The sequence below is a fragment of the Macrobrachium rosenbergii genome, chromosome 13 (genome assembly GCF_040412425.1).
Source record: "Macrobrachium rosenbergii isolate ZJJX-2024 chromosome 13, ASM4041242v1, whole genome shotgun sequence".
In the NCBI taxonomy this organism is placed as follows: Eukaryota; Metazoa; Arthropoda; class Malacostraca; order Decapoda; family Palaemonidae; genus Macrobrachium; species Macrobrachium rosenbergii.
Genome location: NC_089753.1, coordinates 28223969 through 28245631, shown reverse-complemented (window position 1 = coordinate 28245631; position 21663 = coordinate 28223969). Strand labels below are relative to the sequence as shown.

Below are 21663 nucleotides of genomic sequence, written 5' to 3'. Positions count from 1 at the left end.
CATATTGACTATCAGCTAAGTCCTTTAGATTCCCCATAATTATACAGTGGCTTGAAAATAAGTTTTTCTGCAACTTTGGAGAGCACAGGGTGAATAGAAATTGGCCTGTAGTTACTGCAGTCTGCAGATATGCCACTCTTTTGAACAGGCACTTTATTGCTAACTCTGAGCTTATCCGCAAACATACATCTACCTAAAAATCTACAGAATTTACTAATCTTGGGAGACAACAAACTAGAAACCTTTTTAAAAAACTAAGGGAAGAAACCACCAGGATGTTCTCCATCCATCAATTATCGATGAGGCAGCTCAAACTTTTCCTTGGGGACAGTCATCTGTTAGTAATGGTGGAATAGAAAACAAGCCTGACCCAAGGATATGTGATGCTAATTTGGTCTACCACAGATAAGAATGAGTATTTCTGCTGGCAGCAGTGGGACTTAACAAAAAAAAGGTGAAATTTTCATGTGAACGATTTCATCTCCACGAGTTGAATTTGGTCTGTTTGTCATGGTAAGCTCGTCTACATGTATCATCAAATCATGGTTGATCATTTGTCCTGAATTTGATGACCTTTCTAAGGATATACTTTACTAAAAATAGCCATCACCATTTCATTTAACTTCTTGGGAAACCTCTGAAGAAAGAAGGATTGCACTGAATAGGAAGGAACATCTTTATCTAGATCATTCTTAGGAAGACTTATAAACCTCTCAAAAACTGTTTTACCTAAAATGCACCAATTAAAGGAATCCCTAAAGACTATGGTCTAAGTAATGAAGGGAAAACTTAGACTCTTCCTTATGGTTATAAAGAAGGCTCAAGAAAGTTTTCATCAGCATTAACCTTACTTTTGGGCAATAGAGAGAACAATTAATAATAGTAATCAATAATAATAATAATAATAATAATAATAATAATAATAATAATAATAAATAATAATGAGAGACGAATATCCCCACGGTTGAGCAACTGGAAACGAAAGATAACTGATATTATAGAATAGTGCAAATTATCACGAGAAAGGGTTGGAAAACTCATTTAGCAAAGCAACCTAGTCATTGACGAAACATTTTGTAGGAAAATTACTTCGCAAGTTTTTAAAAATATGCGATGAGAGAGAGAGAGAGAGAGAGAGAGAGAGAGAGAGAGAGAGAGAGAGAGAGAGAGAGAGAGAGAGAGAGAGAGTTATAAAGTACCGTTAGTCAGTGTTTACCTTCATATAAAACCTTCGTTAATAACAGTATTTGAAAGAAAGAATTTTCCTATTGTAACAAAGTAATGTTTTCTTGGCACTCGTTGGCACTGAAACAAGGCCCAGTTTTTGCTTGCTCGATGCTGGTATATAAGACATGACTGCTAAGGCAGGACATTCACACACACAAGTGCCTCTGTCGGCTGAACACTCCTCAACCTCAGCTCTTCAACATGAAGGTGGTGAGTCTATGAGCACATCAGGTTCACTTCTGAGTCACAAGTCAATATATGAATCTATCTCTGAGTAAATTCAAGAACTGTATCTAAATTTAAATGAATATATATTAATATATAAAGATTATTGCACTGAGATTAACCATGATTAAGACTTAAAGATAATTTCTTTCTCTGAATAAGTGAAAATCGAAATTCCTTCTCATATTGCAGATTGGCGCAATCCTGTTGCTTTTGGTGGCTCTGTTTGCCATCTTGGGATCCTCGGAGGCCATGCCGGAGCCCGAAGCCGATCCTGGCTTTATCCATGGTGGATACCCAATCATTAAGCATATTTACTATAAACCTATCAAAACCTATGGGTAAGGCCTGGGAGGCTATTGGTAGTGACTGTTAAGATTAACGACTAAATCGTCCAACATTCTTCTTCGTGTTCAGGTTTCTTCACCTTTTAGGAAGAAATATTGACATGTTGTAGGATACCCAAATTCATATGACAAGTCATGACATAAAAACTGTTTTGTGAATGTGTTTCACAATAAATAATAATAAATAATACCTTGGTTTTATTTTTCCTTTATTGTCCGATAAACTGATGTTCCAGGAAAAACTCATATCTCACTTCTGATTTAGAACTGTAACATTTTTTTTAGTTTGATTACAAAATACTGTTTTTTTGGTTTGTTTGCTGCCTGGAAAGGGCAGATTTATTATCAATAGTTCTCTTCAGCAAAAAATAAATTTGATGAAGCATTTTACAGACTATTTGTTTTTTTGTATCAATTTTGTAAGGCATCTGTCAAAACAATCTGTAGACTCGTTATTAGTTTGGAATTTTGATCAAATCTCTGTGGATGATTATACATTCTATGATATGCCTTCAGTTTGGTCTAGTGAATTATTTACTTTATGGTGAGAAAGAAAAAATAGGTGAAAAATAAGCCCAAATATTGATCCGCCTTTTCAAGAATAGAAAGATTGGACAAAAGTCAAGAAAGTGAATGGGTACCTTTCAGCAACTATCCTGTTACTTAAACCAAGCCAAATCTCCTGTTATTTAAACCAAGCCAAGTCTCCTGTTACTTCCACCAAGCCAAGCCTCCTGTTACTTAAATCAAGCTAATTCTCCTGTTACTTAAACCAAGCCAAGTCTCCTGTTACTTAAACCAAGCCAAGTCTCCTGTTGCTTAAACCAAGCCAACCCTCCTGTTACTTAAACCATGCCAAGTCTCCTGTTACTTAAACCAAACCAAGTCACAGAGTCTGAGAAGCACACTGAAGTGAAGAAAAGTTCAGATTATATAAATGAAGATGGCAAAACAGGTTTCAGATACAATAATACAAAAAGTATCTAAAGGATTTCCAATATCACCACTGGATAAACAAATCCACAATTATGTGTGGGTACCTGTATTTAAAAATAAATCTCTACAGAGAGCTGTCAGGAATCTCTTCAGTTCAGCTTCCCTTTCTCTGTAGAGATGAATTTTTAAATATGTTGCATACCCATACATAAGCTTGGTTTTGTTTCTCCATTTAACTCATGCTACTATGAGTATTTTTTAATTAAATATAATAATATTACCAATATTACCAATGTTACCAAGTCATCTATCTAACCATCTATAATAATTAAATACGATTGGATCATTCTTGTTTGTCCGCCCCGGGTGGGGGAGGGGTAGGTAGGGGATCGGGAGGTTAGGGGAGACATGACACACCCACCCTCCTCCTGCAAACCTGTTTGTCCGCCCCAGGTTGTGGTGGGGTTGGTAGGGGGATCAGGAGAGTAGAGGAGACATGACACATCCACCTTCCTCCTGCAAACCTGCTTGTCTGCCCCATGTTGGGACGGGGTAGGTAGGAGATCGGGAGGGTAGGGAAGACATGACGAGAAGCACCGGGTTCCAGCGCAGCGTAGCGCATGCCATCAAGCTCATATATGATGTCAGACAAGCAGCTCAGATAAGCTGAGTGTCCTGAATACTGACTGGCCCAACAATCTATAAAATCTACTAATCTTGGGAGACATCATACTATAAACCTTTTTAAAAAACTAAGGGAAGAAACCATCAGGATCTTCTCCATCCCAGCTATCAAGATTATCAAGAATTTTCTAAGCATCCTTAGACCAAAACGCAAATTTCTTAAGAACAGGTTAGGGATGAAAAGTACCAGGGAGAGGGACATCCTCAGATGATTCCTTAGCTTCAAAAGCTCAATGAAGCAATTCAGTCTTTTCCTTAGTAGAACACAAGACAAGCCTGACCCAAAGACAGATGATGCTAATTTGGCCAACCAGAGATGAGGCTGAGTAATTCCTTCAAGTTTCATCTTCAAGGAATTATTGCAATTTCTCTCAGCAATATGGTAAATTCCATACACAGCAGTGGGACTCAACAAAGGTGAAATTTTCAGGTGAACGATTTCATCTCCATGCGTTGAATTTGGTCTGTTTGTCATGATAAGCTCATCTACATGTATCACCAAATCATGGTTGATCATTTGTCCCGAATTTGATGACCTTCCTAGCAACATACCTTACTAAAAATAGCCATCAGCATTTCTTTTAACTTCTTGGGAAACCTCTGAAGAAAGAATGATTACACAGGAACAAGTTTATCTAGATCATTCTTAGGAAGACTTATAAACCACTCGAAACCTGTTTTATCTTAAGGATGAAGGGAAAAAAATAGACTCCCCCTTATACGGCTAGCAAGAGGGTTTAAAAAAACTTTCATCAGAATTAATCTTACGTTTGGGCAATAGAGAGAGCATTAATAATAATAATAATAATAATAATAATAATAATAATAATAATAATAATAATAATAATAATAATAATGAGAGACGCATATCCCCACGCCTGAGTAACTGGGAACAAAAGATAACTAATTTTATGGAATAGTGCAAATTATCACGAGAAAGGTTTGGAAAACTCATTTAGCAAAGCAACCTATTCACCAACAAAACACTCCGCAGAGAAATTACTTTGTACCACGAGAGAGAGAGAGAGAGAGAGAGAGAGAGAGAGAGAGAGAGAGAGAGAGAGAGAGAGAGAGAGAGAGAGAGAGAGAGAGTAATAAATTTCAGGTGTTAAAAAGTACCGTTAGTCAGTGTTTACCTTCATAAAAGACTTTCGTTAATGACTAAGTATTGGAAGAATGAATTTTCCTATTGTAACAAAGAAATGTTTTCGTGGCACTCGTTGGCACTGAAACAAGGCCCAGTTTTTGCTTGCTCGATGCTGTATATAAGACATGACTGCTAAGGCAGGACATTCACACACTCAAGTGCCTCTGTCGGCTGAACACACCTCAACCTCAGCTCTTCAATATGAAGGTGGTGAGTCAATGAGCACATCAGGTCGAATTCTGAGTCACAAGTCAATATATGAATCTATCTCTGAGTAAATTCATGAGTTACTTCTAAATTTAAATGAATATATATTTGTATATAAACATTATTGCACTGAGATTAACCATGATTAAGACTTAAAGATAATTTCTTTCTCTGAATAACTGAAAATCGACGATTCCTTCTCATATTGCAGATTGGCGCAATGCTGTTGCTTTTGGTGGCTCTGTTTGCCATCTTGGGATCCTCTGAGGCCATGCCAGAGCCTGAAGCCGATCCTGGCTTTATCCATGGTGGATACCCAATCATTAAGCATATTTACTATAAACCTATCAAAACCTATGGGTATGGCCTGGGAGGCTATTGGTGATAAATGTTAACTTGATGAAATCATTCCAGTCTCCAGAATTCGTTTCAGTCAAATTTTACTCCAAAAATCACTTACATGTCATTGTTTGGTGACGTAAGTCAATTACCATGGATGGAGTCTTTGTAATTACTTAATAAAAGAAATTATATGAAAATACTGTGGTTTTATTTTACTTTATTGGTGTCCAATAACAGCTGCTGATTATGACAAGCTGTTCTCTTCCAGTTAAAGAAACATGAAGTATCTTATTTTGAAAACTATGTACATTTGTTTACAGTTTCCACGTGGCTTGCAATTTCAATAATATCAGTTTTTTTAAAGAACAATAGTTGTCCTGAGACTTTTACTTTTGAAGTTCAAGATTTATGACAGATTTTCGACAAGGTTCAATTATGCTTCAATCGCTTCACATCCTTTCAGCTGGATCATTAGAAATAGGTGTTTGTGTTTCTTATGAGAAAGAGAAAGGATGTGAAAAACAGCCCAATTCTTGGCATTTTCTTTAAGAATTGACCTGTGCATTCGATATGTTTCCATCTGCCTTTCTCCACAGTGCAACACCATCAGACGTGATGCTTGATGTCTGAATCTGGATATCAGCGGGAGCAATTGCGTCTTTCTATGTTGGGAGTGATCAGAAAACTCCGGAATAGGCTGAGAAGGTGAGATACTGGCCTTGAGAAGACATTTCCTCTCGCAGCAATGTGACAGGAACAAGTATTTGATGATCATCGATTCTTGGACAGGATGGGAGACTGTTCCACCATCGAATGGTTTGAGGAATAAAGGGCCTATGGAACTAACACGTTCGACAGCAAGGCACATGTATTGCATATTGGTGGTGCTGTTCAGCAAATCTGGTCGCTCTGGGCAGGAAAAGAAGATCAGGGATCAATTGTGAATGTGAAAGATCTCTGTTAAAATGCAGTTTATGAAAAACTGACAAACAAGAGACAATCTGACGATCGAGCAAGTCTTAATAGTTCATGTTAGGAAAAGAAACATACCACTACGAACCACTATCTAAAAGATAAATCTCTGGCAGAAGCAGACATCCACACTGGATAAAAATGATTCTAGTAAAGGAAGGACAAATGACCTAAAACACATTGCACTGATTATATCACTGATATATAAATGGATGAGACCTTCCGTGCAGCATTTGCCTGACACTTTTATGAGATGTTTCTCAAAAGTAAGATGTGAGTAAAAAGTTACATCAAGAAGCTTCAGAGTCATTCAACATAGCCCTATTCACCTGAAGGAAAGGATGGGGTGGAAATCTGTAAGAGTTCTGCTGATTAACTGTGTTGTCGTTTTACTGGAGTTCAGCTTCATACCCCACTGACTACACCGTTCACTACTCCCCTCCATGTCACGATTGACACTAAGGGCAGCTTTATTTCTCAATGGTGTAAACTATTACACCCACGAGTGTTGCATCATCGACTTACTGAATAATCTTGTTTTCCAGGCCAACAACCACATCACTTAAATACACTGAAATTAACAGTAGACCAAGAGTACTATGCTGTGGAACTCCAGACACAACAGATCTTGGTTCACTAAAGATCCCGTCCACAGCAACTTGCTGCTGCCTACCTGTGAGGAAATCTTGAAGTAGCCTTAAAACATATCCTCCCAATCCGAGATTCTGAACTTTATAAGTAAGTGCCTTGTGACTTACTAAATTGTAAGCAGTACTAAAATCTATTTGCATTGCTCCAGAATCAAAATCCTTATCAAGGTTCTTTTGCAAATGGCATGTCAAATCTAAAAGAGTATCACATGTACCTAACATCTTTTTATTTGCATATTGACTACCAGCTAACAGTCCTTCAGATTCCACATACTTATATAGTGGCATAAAAATATGTATTTCTGCAACTTTGGAGTACAGGGAGAATGGAAATTGGCCTGCAGTTACTGCAGTCTACAGATATGCCACTTTTTGATCAGGCACTGTATAACTAAGCATGTGCCCATCTCCAAATATACTAGGTCAATCTAAAAATCTGTAGAATCTACTAGTCTTCGGATACAACACACAAGAAACATTTTACAAAACAAAGGGAAGAAACCACCAGGGTTTTCTCCACCACATCTATCAAGATCATCAAGAGTTTTCTTATCCCTACACCAAACTGCAAATTTTCTAAGAATAAGTTAGGGATGACAAGTATCAGAAAGAGGGGCATCCTCAGCTGATTACATAGCTTCAGAAGCTCAGTGAAGAGGTTCAGGATTTGGAAAGTCATCTGTTAGTAGTGGTGGAATAGAAAACAAGCCTGACCTAAGGATTTGTGATGCTAATTTGGTCTAACACAGGCGAAGCTGAGTGATTCCTCTAAGTCCCCTCTTTACAGCAATTATTAGTCAAGCTTTCTTGTGAACGATTTCGTCTCCATGTGTTGAATTTGGTCTGTTTGTCATGGTAAGGTCGCCTACATGTATCATCAAACCATGGCTGGTCATTTGTCCTAAATTTGATGACCTTTCTAAGGATATACTTTACTAAAAATAGCCATCACCATTTCATTTAACTCCTTGGGAAACCTCTGAAGAAAGAAGGATTGCACTGAATAGGAAGGAACATCTTTATCTAGATCATTCTTAGGAAGACTTATAAACCTCTCAAAAACTGTTTTACCTAAAATGCACCAATTAAAGGAATCCCTAAAGACTATGGTCTAAGTAATGAAGGGAAAAACTTAGACTCTTCCTTATGGTTATAAAGAAGGCTCAGAAAGTTTTCATCAGCATTAACCTTACTTTTGGGCAATAGAGAGAACATTAATAATAATAATAATAATAATAATAATAATAATAATAATAATAATAATAATAATAATAATAATAATAATAATAATAATAATAATAATAATAATAATAATGAGGGACGCATATCCCCTCGGCTGAGCAACTGGAAACAAAAGATAACTGATATTATAGAATAGTGCAAATTATCACCAGAAAGGGTTGGAAAACTCATTTAGCATAGCAACCTAGTCATTGATGAAACATTTTGTAGGGAAATTACTTCGTAAGTTTTTAAAAATATACGATGAGAGAGAGAGAGAGAGAGAGAGAGAGAGAGAGAGAGAGAGAGAGAGAGAGAGAAGAGAGAGAGAGAGAGAGAGAGAGTAATAAGTAATAAATTTTTGGCGTTATAAAGTACCGTTAGTCAGTGTTTACCTTCATATTAAACCTTCGTTAAGAACAGTGTTTGAAAGAAAGAATTTTCCAATTGTAACAAAGTAATGTTTTCTTGGCACTCTTCACTGAAACAAGGACCAGTTTTTGCTTGCTCGATGCTGTATATAAGACATGACTGCTAAGGCAGGACATTCACACACACAAGTGCCCCTGTCGGCTGAACACTCCTCAACCTCAGCTCTTCAACATGAAGGTGGTGAGTCTATGAGCACATCAGGTTCACTTCTGAGTCACAAGTCAATATATGAATCTATCTCTGAGTAAATTTAAGAACTGTATCTAAATTTAATGAATATGTACTAATATATAAAGATTATTGTGCTGAGATTAACCATGATTAAGACTTAAAGATAATTTCTTTCTCTGAATAAGTGAAAATCGAAATTCCTTCTCATATTGCAGATTGGCGCAATCCTGTTGCTTTTGGTGGCTCTGTTTGCCATTTTGGGATCCTCTGAGGCCATGCCGGAGCCTGAAGCCGATCCTGGCTTTATCCATGGTGGATACCCAATCATTAAGCATATTTACTATAAACCTATCAAAACCTATGGGTAAGGCCTGGGAGGCTATTGGTAGTGACTGTTAAGATTAACGACTAAATCGTCCAACATTCTTCTTCGTGTTCAGGTTTCTTCACCTTTTAGGAAGAAATATTGACATGTTGTAGGATACCTAAATTCATATGACAAGTCATGTCATAAAAACTGTTTTGTGAATGTGTTTCACAATAAATAATAATAAATAATACCTTCTTTATTTTTCCTTTATTGTCCGATAAACTGATGTTCCAGGGAAAAACTCATATCTCACTTCTGATTTAGAAATGTAACAATTTTTTTTTAGTTTGATTACAAAATACTGTTTTTTCAGTTTGTTTGCTGCCTGGAAAGGGCTTATTATCAACAGTTCTCTTCAGCAAAAAATAAATTTGATGAAGCTCTTATAGAAGATTTGCTTTTTGTATCAATTTTGTAAGGCATCTGTCAAAACAATCTGTAGACTCGTTATTAGTTTGGAATTTCTGATCAAATCTCTGTGGATGTTTATACATTCTTATGATATGCCTTCAGTTTGGTCTAGTGACTTATTTACTTTATGGTGAGAAAGAAAAATAGGTGAAAAAATAAGCCCAAATATTGATCCGCCTTTTCAAGAATAGAAAGATTGGACAAAAGTCAAGAAAGTGAATGGGTACCTTTCAGCAACTATCCTGTTACTTAAACCAAGCCAAATCTCCTGTTATTTAAACCAAGCCAAGTCTCCTGTTACTTAAACCAAGCCAAGTCTCCTGTTTCTTAAACCAAGCCAATTCTCCTGTTACTTAAACCAAGCCAACCCTCCTGTTACTTAAACCAAGCCAAGTCTCCTGTTACTTAAACCAAGCCAAGTCTCCTGTTACTTAAACCAAGCCAAGTCACAGAGTCTGAGAAGCACACTGAAGTGAAAAAATTTCAGATTATATAAATGAAGATGACAAAACAGGTTTCAGATACAATAATACAAAAAATATCTAAAGGATACCAATATTACCACTGGATAAACAAATCCACAATTATGTGTGGGTACCTACAGTATATTTAAAAATAAATCTCTACAGAGAGCTGTCAGGAATCTCTTCAGTTCCCCTTTCTCTGTAGAGATGAATTTTTATATATATGTACCCATACATAACCTTGGATTTGTTTCTCCATTAACTCATGCTGCTATGAGTGTTTTTTAATTAAATAATAATAATATTACCAATGTTACCAAGTCATCTATCTATCTATCTATTTATAATAATTAAATACAAGTGGATCTTGTCCGCCCCAGGTTGGGGTGGGGTTGGTAGGGGATTAGGAGAGTAAGGGAGACATGACACATCCACCTTCCTCCTGCAAACCTGTTTGTCCGCCCCAGGTGGGGGTGGGGTAGGTAGAAGATCGGGAGGGTAGGGAAGACATGACGGGCAGCACCGGGTTCCAGCGCAGCGTAGCGCATGCCATCAAGCTCGTACATAATGTCAGACAAGCAACTCGCATAAGTTGAGTGTCCTGAATACTGACTGGCCCATTAATTTACGACTGGCTGATGCAGAGAGAGAGAGAGAGAGAGAGAGAGCCTTCAGTAGGACCTACTCCACGGTTTACAGTATTTTAGAACTTCTGACTACCGTTTTTCAACAAGAGCAATACCGTTCCTCTGGACTTTATAAAGAGACTTCTCTTCTTACTTGATCTAGCCATTAAACTGGAGAAAAAACTTTATCAATTAGCCACAAAGTCCTGTTATCGTCACTGAAACTCGGGAAACTAGTTTTTCACTGTCCGTTTCAACTCCTGTTGCTGTGAGTGACTGCTTGCGGACACCGCTTCACGTTTTTCCTTCTATACTCGTTTAGCTTCCACACTTTACTTCTATTGAGGAGAATTATTATTATTATTATTATTATTATTATTATTATTATTATTATTATTATTATTATTTATACTTTGTTCCTTCTTTATAAGATTGATGCCTTACTAATTGTCTGTCATTTACACGTTCTAAATATTTTTGACCTTGGTTTGTTTTACGGGGTCAAAGGTCACTTTAAAGGAGAACATATAACACTCCATAAATCTTTCCCTTCAGATCATAGAATATTAGGGGTCTCTGGTCCACAGGGTCTTTGTCAAGACAGGTACAGAGGTTCAATCGAAAATGCAATGCATTACTACCCTAATACTGTTCTTCTTGCATTTTAGTAATTTTTTCTCTATTTAATAATTTATTTTCTTTTTTTTTTTAAGTCGGAACTCTTCTTTCTGTATTTCACTTCACTTCCTCTTAATTCTTCCAAATGAACACCATAATATTCTTTGGAAGCTTGAATTTCAAGTCACTGGCCCCTTTGGTGGGCTTGTTCTATACGGATAGGCTTCAACTACTGAATAATAATAATAATAATAATAATAATAATAATAATAATAATACTAATAATAATAATAAGAATAATAATAATAATAATAATAATAATAATAATAAGAATAATAATAATAATAAGAATAATATACCAATTAAGTTCTGTGAAACGACAAGACATCCTTTGGGGATGAGGTATTCCACCTTCTCTAATTTGCTAAAACAATTTTCTAGTAAATTTCTTGTAAACCTTTTTACATTCACCTCTGTTACGCTTCCTTGTTGATGTGTCACTTCAAAATGTTTTGAATAAGTCATCTGGTGCAATGGCTGCATTCAAGTGCAGTTAGGTTATGCAATGCGTGTGTCTCGTTTAGGAAAGTTGCAGTTCAGATCTGATCATTGTTGATGCAGTGTTTGCTCACTATTGCCACAAGGTGTTCGCAGAACACATGCAAGGGAAAAGTGATGAAGGCAAATGAAAGCCAAGAATAGGTGCAGCAAGGAAGGTAGAAGGAAGTGCGTTTATGGAAACCAACGTAGGATAGATTATTTAAGGAAATGCTAATCCTGCTGAGGGTACTAGCCTAAGGACTATAAGCCAACATCAGGTATCTGAGACAATTATAGAGAAGGGTTGAAAACCAAGACTGTAATGAATGAGGGACTGTTGACCCAGCAACACCAATATGCAGAAAAAGTGCCTCGTTGTCGAGCTTCTCAGTTCCAGAGGTCCTTTAGTCCTCACGTCTTTGGACTGTGGAACAGTCACCCTACTGAGAATGCCTTGCGACTGGAACTTCAGAAGTTCAAGAGAAGATGCAATGCATTACTACCCTAATGCAATTCTCCTTGTACTTTAATAATGTAATTTAATTTTTTCAGTTTATTTATTAATTTGTTTACTTATTTTTTTTTCATTTTCAATAAGTGATTTCTTCTTTTTGTATTTCCCATTATATTCTGTTACTTCTTTCGAGTGAACACCATATTCTTTGAAGGCTTTGATTTCAAGTTATTGGCCCCTTTGGTGGGCTAGTCCCATATGAATAAGGTTCATATTCTGAATAATAATAATAATAATAATAATAATAATAATAATAATAATAATAATAATAATAATAATAATAATAATAATAATGAAGAAAAAAATCCACGGTTATGTGTATATCTACATACAGTATATTTATATTTAAATAATAAAATAAATCTGTACAGAAAGCTTTCGGGAAACTGTTCGATTTCCCTTTTCAATCTCTTGTGTACATAAACATAACTGTGGATTTGTTTCTCCATTTCAAGACTCCTGCTACTGTGAGTATTTAATAATAATAATAATAATAATAATAATAATAATAATAATAATAATAATAATAATAATAATAATAATAATAATACTAAACCTGACCTTCAAGCGCATCATAAATGACTGACGGAGAACAACTGACATTTCCAAAAACTAAAGATTCTATAGGCAAGTACATGAGAGAGAGAGAGAGAGAGAGAGAGAGAGAGAGAGAGAGAGAGAGAGAGAGAGAGAGAGAGAGAGAGAGAGAGAGAGAGAGACTAAATAAATCGAAGGTCATAAAATGACAACTGGCTATGTTTTCGTGACTATTTGGTACTGTAGCAAGACCCAGTTTTTAGTTCCTCGATTCTGGTATATATAAGTCGTGACTGCTACGGCAGGACAACCAGAAGGTGAGTTAGCCTTGTGTCGTTTGAACACTCCTGAACTTCAGTTCATCAGTATGAAGGTGGTGAGTAAAAATGAGTCAACATTCACATATATACAAGTGCCTGAGTTACACGCCAGCACACATAATTAATTCATATAATTTTATGTGTATGGATTAATGTGCTGAGAGTAACTGTGACTCAGACAGAATTTCAATCTTTGCACGACTGGAAATCAATGATTCTTTCTCAACCTCAGCCCTTCACAGTCAATTAGCATATTAGGTCGTGTTTTAATTCACATGTCAATATGTGAATACATCTCTAAGTAAATTCATGAGTTACATCTAAATTCAAATGAATATATATCTATCTATATCTAAATATTAATGCACTGAGATTAATCATGATTAAGACCTAAAAAAATTTCGGTCTCAGAATATCTGAAAATCGACGATTCCTTCTCATGCTCCAGATTTTCGCAATGCTCTTTCTCCTGGTGGCTCTGTTTGCCATCTTGGGATCCTCTGAGGCCATGCCGGAGCCCGAAGCCGATCCTGGTGGCTATGGCTACAGTAGATACAGAGCCTTTAGGCCTGCTTACAGGCGTGTCGTAAGCTATGGTTATGGTGGTGGATACAAAGGCTACGGACGGTAAATACCACCTTGCAGGATTCCTTGACGTTTTACTCTACTCTGACCATGTATTGATTACAAGATACTAAACTTTATTGTTTGTTCACAGTAAAGAAAATTCCTTTAGTAACTGTTTCGACAATAAACTAAAATTCATCTGCTTTTTTCGGTATTTCTTACATTGTCCCAAAACCTAGTGTTTTATGAGATAAAACAGTGTCTAGTTAAAATACTTTTTTGGGATTGTACAAATCCTGTTTCAGTGTCGATTCAGTGAGCTGTCACTAGTATTTTCTATCATTTTTGTACTCAGTGAATCTAGATCACGCATTTTTAGAAGGTTCAAATATACTAGCTCTTTCTTTGCTGTTTAGAATGGGGCCTGGGGCCAGATGTTATAATTCTGGAAACTAGACGAAAGGAAAGAACTGCCCAAAAGCCCAACTGGGCGTTCAAGATTTTTCACCATGGAATGGAATATAAAATTTAGGCCAAAGGACAAGCGCTAGAACCTATGAGGTCATTCAGCGCTGAAAGAGAAACTGAGAACATAAGGTTTGAAAGGTGTAGTAAGGGAAAAACCTCAAAGCAGTTGTACTGTGAAACAATTGTTAGGAGAGGGGTGGAAAGTAAGAAGTATAGTAAAAGAAATGAAAGGGGTTGCAGCTAGGGGACGAAAGGAACGCTGCAAAGAACCTCAAGTAATGCCTACAGTGCGCCACGTGAGGTGCACTGACGGTGGTAGACCCCTAAAGGATGCTGTATAATACGGTAAGTGGTCAGTAGCCACAGAGCTGGCCCGGGGATACTTTGTTCGTATTGAAGCTAGTATAAATTACTGAGTACATCAAATAATCTTTAGGTTTTTTTGCTGAGGTTTTGTAAACCAGCAATAATTTCGAAAGTTTTCTTGTTTAATCAATGCAAGTGAGGTCTTAAAAGAAACTTTCCAGTAACAAATATTCTTCCTTAAGAAATCTATATCTACATATTCACAGTATTGCGAAAAAATACTGAGTTGAAAAAGTGGGCCTTTGATCAGAAGAATACAATGACATTTAAGAACCATCCCACTTGGCGTCGTCCGGTGAATATCTGGTTTTTCTAAGTCAGATCTAAGTGCATTATAAGCAACAATTTATTATTGTTACCTTAGAAATAGAAGTTATGTTTTGTGACGTGATTGGACTGCATTTTGGAAGGGATAGGAAAGTAAATTTTGACCAAAAGGGGTTAAAATGTAACTTTTTAATTTCAGGGAGTCAAATGTAGCACAGATCTAGCCTTGGCCAGACATTTTGTTCTATATGAGAGAGAGAGAGAGAGAGAGAGAGAGAGAGAGAGAGAGAGAGAGAGAGAGAGAGAGAGAGAGGTGTCAAAGTCAGGGTCATATTTAGAGGTCAAAGGTCAAGTAAGAATTTAATCTTGGCTATTCAGAAGTCCAATGTCATGAAAACATTCAACCTTGGTAAAAACTTTTGAACTGAAACAGACAGACTTCAGGTCTGCCATGCATAATTTATCAACAATGCTGATGTGCAGAGTCAGATAAATACATTTGTGGTGCTTATCTGAAGTTTTAGGTTATGCCTTAGTCTTTGCTATGCAATATTATATATGACAATTTACACTGTCGTTTCATATTGCAAACTGAAAGATGAATATATTATTATATGTGTGCATGTGCATGTGTGTATATATATATATATATATATATATATATATATATATATATATATATATATATATATATATATATATATATATATATATATATATATATATATATATATATATATATATATATATATATATATATATATATATATATATATATAGAGAGAGAGAGAGAGAGAGAGAGAGAGAGAGAGAGAGAGAGAGAGAGAGAGAGAGAGAGAGAGAGCCTCGGTTAATCACTCCAAATAGAAAACACCTTCTAAACCCAGAGGGCTGCTCATGAAAAATGAAACTAGTAACATTTAGAATCTTGTATCCACATCACGTTACGTCAAATGCTTCTCTCTTAGGGCTTGGCCTCATCTCGGAAGTTGATCGTGCATCATTCTCGACCTTTTGGTCAAAGAAGGCTTTCTTTTAAACATGCCCAGAAGCACCGTTCAATCGCCCCCACCCCCCAAAACCCCCGTGACTTTCGCTGCATTCTGCCACAGCGAGGAGGGCAAGTTTTTACGCCCCTGAAGTCTCCTTACAAAACACAGAATTCTTCGACCTTGGGTACATTTGTACAAAAGCTAGCTGCCCTTGTTGTCACGGGCGGTTAATAAATGCACCGACATTTTGCTGCTCAACTGCGCATTGCGCTGACTAACCTAACCGTAAAAATCGCGCACAGACGGGGAGATGGCCTCTAGCAACGATGCACCGACATTTCGCTGTTAAACTGCGCACTGCGCTCACTATCCTGACAGTTAAAACAGCGTACATATAGGGGAGATGGCTTCTAGCAACGATGCACCGACATTTTGCTGTTAAACTGCGCACTGCGCTGATATCCTGACAGTAAAACAGTGTACATATAGGGGAGATGGCTTCTAGCAACGATGCACCGACATTTTGCTGTTAAATTGCGCACTGCACTGACTATTCTAACCGTAAAAACAGAGCACACACGGGGAGATGGCTTCTAGCAACGATGAGTCGACATTTTGCTCTTAAACTGCGCATTGCGCTGATTATCCTAAACGCAAAAAGTATCTCAAAAGGGGAAATGACTTCTAGCAACGATGAGCCGACATTTTGCTGCTAAACTGCGCATTGCGCTCACTATCCTAACTGTAAAAATAGCTCACAGAGATGGAGATAGCTTGTAGCAACTATGCGCCGACATTTTGCGGTTAAACTGTGCAAAACAGCGCACAGAGTTGAGTTGGCTTCTAGCAATGATGTGCCGACATTTTGCTGTTAAACTGCGCATTGCGCTCACTACCCTAACCGTAAAGATAGTGCACAGGCGGGGAGATGGCTTCTAACAACGATGCGCCGACATTTTGCTGTATAAACCGCGCATTGCGCTTACTATCCTAACCGTAAAGATAGAGCAGAGTGAGGGAGATGGCTTCTAGCAACTATGCGCCATTTTGCTATTAAACTGCGCATTGCGCTCACTATCCTAACCGTAAAGATAGCGCACAGGCGGGGAGATGGCTTCTAACAACGATGCGCCGACATTTTCCTGTATAAACCGCGCATTGCGCTCACTATCCTAACCGTAAAGATAGAGCACAGTGAGGGAGATGGCTTCTAGCAACGATGCGCCATTTTGCTGTTAAACTGCGCTATGTGCCGACTATCCTAACCGTAAAAATAGCGCAGAAGGGGAGATGACTTCTAGCAACGACGCACCGACATTATGCTGTTAAACTGCGCATTGCGCTGACTATCCTAATCGTAAAAAATAGCGCAGAGAGAGAGAGAGAGAGAGAGAGAGAGAGAGAGAGAGAGAGAGAGAGAGAGAGATCTTCTAAAAGTGATGAAACCACAAAAAATGAAGTGTCAAAATCACTGGGTGATTTTTTTCCCCGTCATCAAGCTCGTGGTCTGAAAAAAAAGTTTCTCTCTCTCTCTACATGCTGGGAACAACTGCAGTGGAGGGGGGGAGAATGAAGAGACTGGAATTGTAATGTCCGTATCTTCAATATAGCACTTTTTAGCTCTTCGTTGGGTGAGTCGGTAGAGCTGCGGACTGTCACTCGATGGGCTGGAGTTCAATTCCCCGGCTGGCTGATGATGAGTTAGAGGAATTTATTTCTGGTGATAGAAATTCATTTCTCGCTATAATGTGGTTCGATTCCACAATAAGCTGTAGGTCCCGTTGCTAAGTAACCAATTGGCTCTTAGCCACGTAAAATAAGTCTAATCCTTCGGGCCAGCCCTAGGAGAGCTGTTAATCAGCTCAGTGGTCTGGTAAAACTAAGCTATACTTAACTTTTTAGGAACTGGAATACAGAATTTAGGCCCAAGACCAAGCGGCTGGACCTACTGGGTCATTCAGCACTGAAATGGAAACTGAGAGTAAAGAAGGTTTGAAAGGTGTAACAGGAGCTGAAAGGGGGTTATAGCAGCTAGGGGTCTCAGAAAGGGACGCTGCAAAGAACCTTAAGGAATGCCTACGGTGCACCGCAGGAGGTGCACTGATGGCACTAGCCCATTTTTAGTGTTTTCCTTGAGATAAACTTTCCCCAAAGGTGTCCTGCATGTTTTGCCAATTTTAGGGGTTTCGGTTGTCTCGTAAAAGATGGTGGTTGACGAACCAATTTCGTTGGACTAAGTAAATGTAACTGTACGATTTTTTTTTTTCTTTTTGCTTCTCGTTGGAAGAAAATGGAGCAAATGGCTTATTTTTCTTGTGAAAAACTTATACATTTTTTTATCAATCACTTGGTTAGGTCAGTCACGTGAATTACGTAAAATTCTGAATACACATACTCTGAAGAACAAATATCTAGGGCGAGAAAGAAAATTAAATAGAATTTTTTGCCATGGGAATGTCTCCCGGAATATCGCGTTCTTGTCTAGAATGGTTTCTAGAAACATCGAAGTCATGTTCTCTTTTAATGATCATATCATCAAGGATAAACAGTCTTTTGCACTCCCATTCAGATACAAAATTTTGTGCTCAACATAAGGTAGCTTAACATGATAAAAAAAAAAAAGTAAATTAATATTGTAAGGATTTTGTACAAATGGAACCTCAAAGTTCAGGCGTACATGCAGTGCATTCCTACACTAAAGCAATTCTCTTCGTATTCTAATAATCTACTTATATTTGCATCTATTTATTTATCAGTTTGTTAAACGTTTTTTTCTTGTCTAATAATTGATTTCTTCTTTCTGCATTTCCTATTGCATTCTGTCACCTCTTTCAAATGAACAACATATCTTTTGGGAGTTTGAAATTTCAAGTCAGTGGCCCCTTCGGTGGGCTTGTTCCATGTAGGCAGGATTCATCTTCTGAACAATAATAATAATAATAATAATAATAATAATAATAATAATAATAATAATAATAATAATAATAATAATAATAATAATAATCTGTGTAATAAAAATCCAAACTTATATAGTAAATATATTACTATAAATATATTAATATAATAATAATAATAATAATAATAATAATAATAATAATAATAATAATAATAATAATAATAATAATAATAATAATAATAACATGAATAGCGTTCTCAAACGTAGCCACTTGCCAATTTTCAACTGAACTCCTTTCCATAAATCTTTCTCCCCAGTAGGGGGTTAGTGCCGTCAGTGCACCTCACGGAGTGCACTGTAGGCATTACTCAAGGTTCTTTGCAGCGTCCCTTCGGCCCCTAGCTGCAACCCCTTTCATTCCTTTAACTGTAGCTCCATTCATATTATCTTTCTTCCATCTTGCTATCCACCTTCCCCTAACAATTATTTCATAGTGCAACTGCGAGGTTTTCCTCCTGTTACACCTTTCAGACTTTTCTACTCTGTTTCCCTTTCAGCGCTGAATGACCTCATAGGTCCCAGTTATTAGTAATCTCAAGTCACATTTTTTTTAGAGAGAGAGAGAGAGAGAGAGAGAGAGAGAGAGAGAGAGAGAGAGAGAGAGAGAGAGAGAGAGATTGGAAAGTGCTGAACTTGATTTTTTTATAGTAATCTCAAGTCACAATATTTTCAGAGAGAGAGAGAGAGAGAGAGAGAGAGAGAGAGAGAGAGAGAGAGAGAGAGAGAGAGAGAGAGAGAGAGAGAGAGAGCTTGGAAAGTGCTAAACTAGATTTTGTTTATCAGTAATCTGAGTCACAATTTTTTTTTTTTTTTTTTTTTTTTTTTTGAGAGAGAGAGAGAGAGAGAGAGAGAGAGAGAGAGAGAGAGAGAGAGAGAGAGAGAGAGAGAGAGAGCCCTTGAAAGTGCTGAACTTGATTTTGTTTATCAGCAGTCTCAAATCACAACTTTTTAGGTCATTAGACGAAGGCCCGTGACTGGCCATGAGAAGAACCTGTTCATCGCACATTTTTTAAACGAACTCTTTGGCACTGAGAGAGGGCCAGTTTTTTCTTCCTCGTGTTTGGTATATAAGGCACTGACCGCTATTTCTAGACATTCAGACATTCAGAAACTACTGAAGCTTTGTCAGGATACGAAAATCTCTTATATTCGTCAACATGAAGGTGGTGAGTGAACTGATCTTCTGGCGTTCATACTATAAAATCGTGACTCAGTTATAGAAATCATTTTTTGATATTCATGACTGACGAATCACCTGTTGAAGATTCGCCAACGAATATATTAATTTAGATTCATCTCAGTTCATCTCTCCCTTCTGGAGATGCTTTGATGCCACTCAGACAGAAAAGACAGAAGCAGGCATAAGCTTCGTCATTACAAAGGAACACTGATTTTGTCCTTGGGGCAAAATAGGATATCTCTACAGTTCAATGAACACTTATGATTAAAACTGGCCTACCAGGAAGGGTGACATTTCCACTGAATATCAAGATTTTGCATCATTATTTGACTTATTTCTTTTCTATATCCGAGCTGTTCATGTTGTCAATTAGAACTTCATAGTCATTACCCGTCAACATTAAGGTCAAAAGATTGGCTTAACCTTAGAGAGAGAGAGAGAGAGAGAGAGAGAGAGAGAGAGAGAGAGAGAGAGAGAGAGAGAGAGAGAGAGAGAGATTGTAAATTCCTGTCCCTATTGTTCCTAATTCCATTCCACCTTTCCTATTTCAGTTCTTCTCCACAATGGTCGTTTTGGTGGCCCTGTTGACCATCTCCGCCTCCACAGAGGCCATGCCTGAACCCAAAGCGGACCCCTGGGGAGGCCTAGGTTATGGATACAGCATCTACAGACCTTACACTTACTCTTACAGTATCTACAGACCTCTCATAAGCTATGGGTACGGGTGGTGATCGCTGAATCCGTTCCTGAAGCTATGTAAATTGCTTTCTTTTTATCTGTAAATATTCTAAATACATTGGAGTACTTTTATATCTTGTTTCTTTGGATAATCCCACAATGCCTACAAGACTTCTGGTTCTTAAGTCCATTCCTGGTTGGAAAGTTTACAAAAATCTTCTTGAGATCTGAATTGGGATTGCATCCCTTCCTTCATGACATGGAAAGTGCTGGCCCATATTGCTACTTTGGGAGGGTTTGTACCAAAGGTTACTCTGCTTGGTGAAAAGAATTTTCATTTTTGACTTTACTGGACATTGTTTTTTTGTTGATAATTATGAACAATTCCACTGATGAAATCGTCGCATTGGGATATGATGTACTTTTGCCAGTTATGTAGAAGAAAATGGAACTCATTTGGACCTGGGCCTAATTTATATAAAGTATTCAAAGATAACTATATTTTCGAGAAAAAAAATTATACAAAAATTATAAAAATAATAAAAGCAACTGAATTCTAGTGTTTAAAGTACCCCACAATAAAACTTCCTCTGTAATATAAAATAACAATAATAAAAACATAAAATAACAGAATTTCATTCTGCCATTCGCATCAGGTTTTATTATATTCAATGAATTTTCGTCAGAGCAAAATATTTAACCAAGATTCGTCTACTGGAGTGTATCAGAAGCCTTCATTGTCTTTATGTTTTGCCTTCTTAATTTGTCTCATTTGCATCAGGTATCAGCTCACGCATTTACTGAATATCTAGAAACTTTGCAGAAGGAAGAAGGAAAGAATAAGAAAAGTGATAATCCGGATTTAATCGCCAGAGAGATAGAAGAGGAGTAACCAATTCTTCAGATCCAGTCACCTTCACTTATTTTGTCTCATTCGTACCAGTTATCAGTTCACGCATCTACTGAATGTGTAGAAACTTGTAGAAGGAAAACAGAGAGAATAAAAAAATGATAATCCGGATTTAATCACCAAAGAGATAGAAGAATAGTAACTAATTCTTAAGATCTCGTCGTCTTCGACGCTGTGCAAAAAAGTGGTCACTCAAGATATCATCTTGGGTTCAAAGTATTGCATCTCCTGTGCAACAAAACGACACAGCAGGAAATGTCTCAAGCTCTGTTTTATGTCTTTTATCGTTCTTGTTCTTTCAAACTGTGCAAAGCAGGA

At 37.2% G+C, this 21663-nt stretch overlaps 1 protein-coding gene and 2 long non-coding RNA genes across 3 annotated transcripts in view; 2 read left to right on the top strand and 1 right to left on the bottom strand.

Moving 5' to 3' along the window:
- LOC136845088 (uncharacterized) overlaps positions 1-21663 on the bottom strand; it is a 261817-nt gene that overhangs the window by 138137 nt on the left and 102017 nt on the right. The gene's annotated exons all lie outside the window — the stretch shown is intronic.
- LOC136844656 (uncharacterized) lies at positions 8503-9119 on the top strand. Its single transcript, XR_010854952.1, has 2 exons — positions 8503-8570; positions 8777-9119. It is a non-coding gene; the product is annotated as an uncharacterized lncRNA (long non-coding RNA).
- On the top strand, positions 12956-13731 carry LOC136844655 (uncharacterized). Its single transcript, XR_010854951.1, has 2 exons — positions 12956-13017; positions 13410-13731. It is a non-coding gene; the product is annotated as an uncharacterized lncRNA (long non-coding RNA).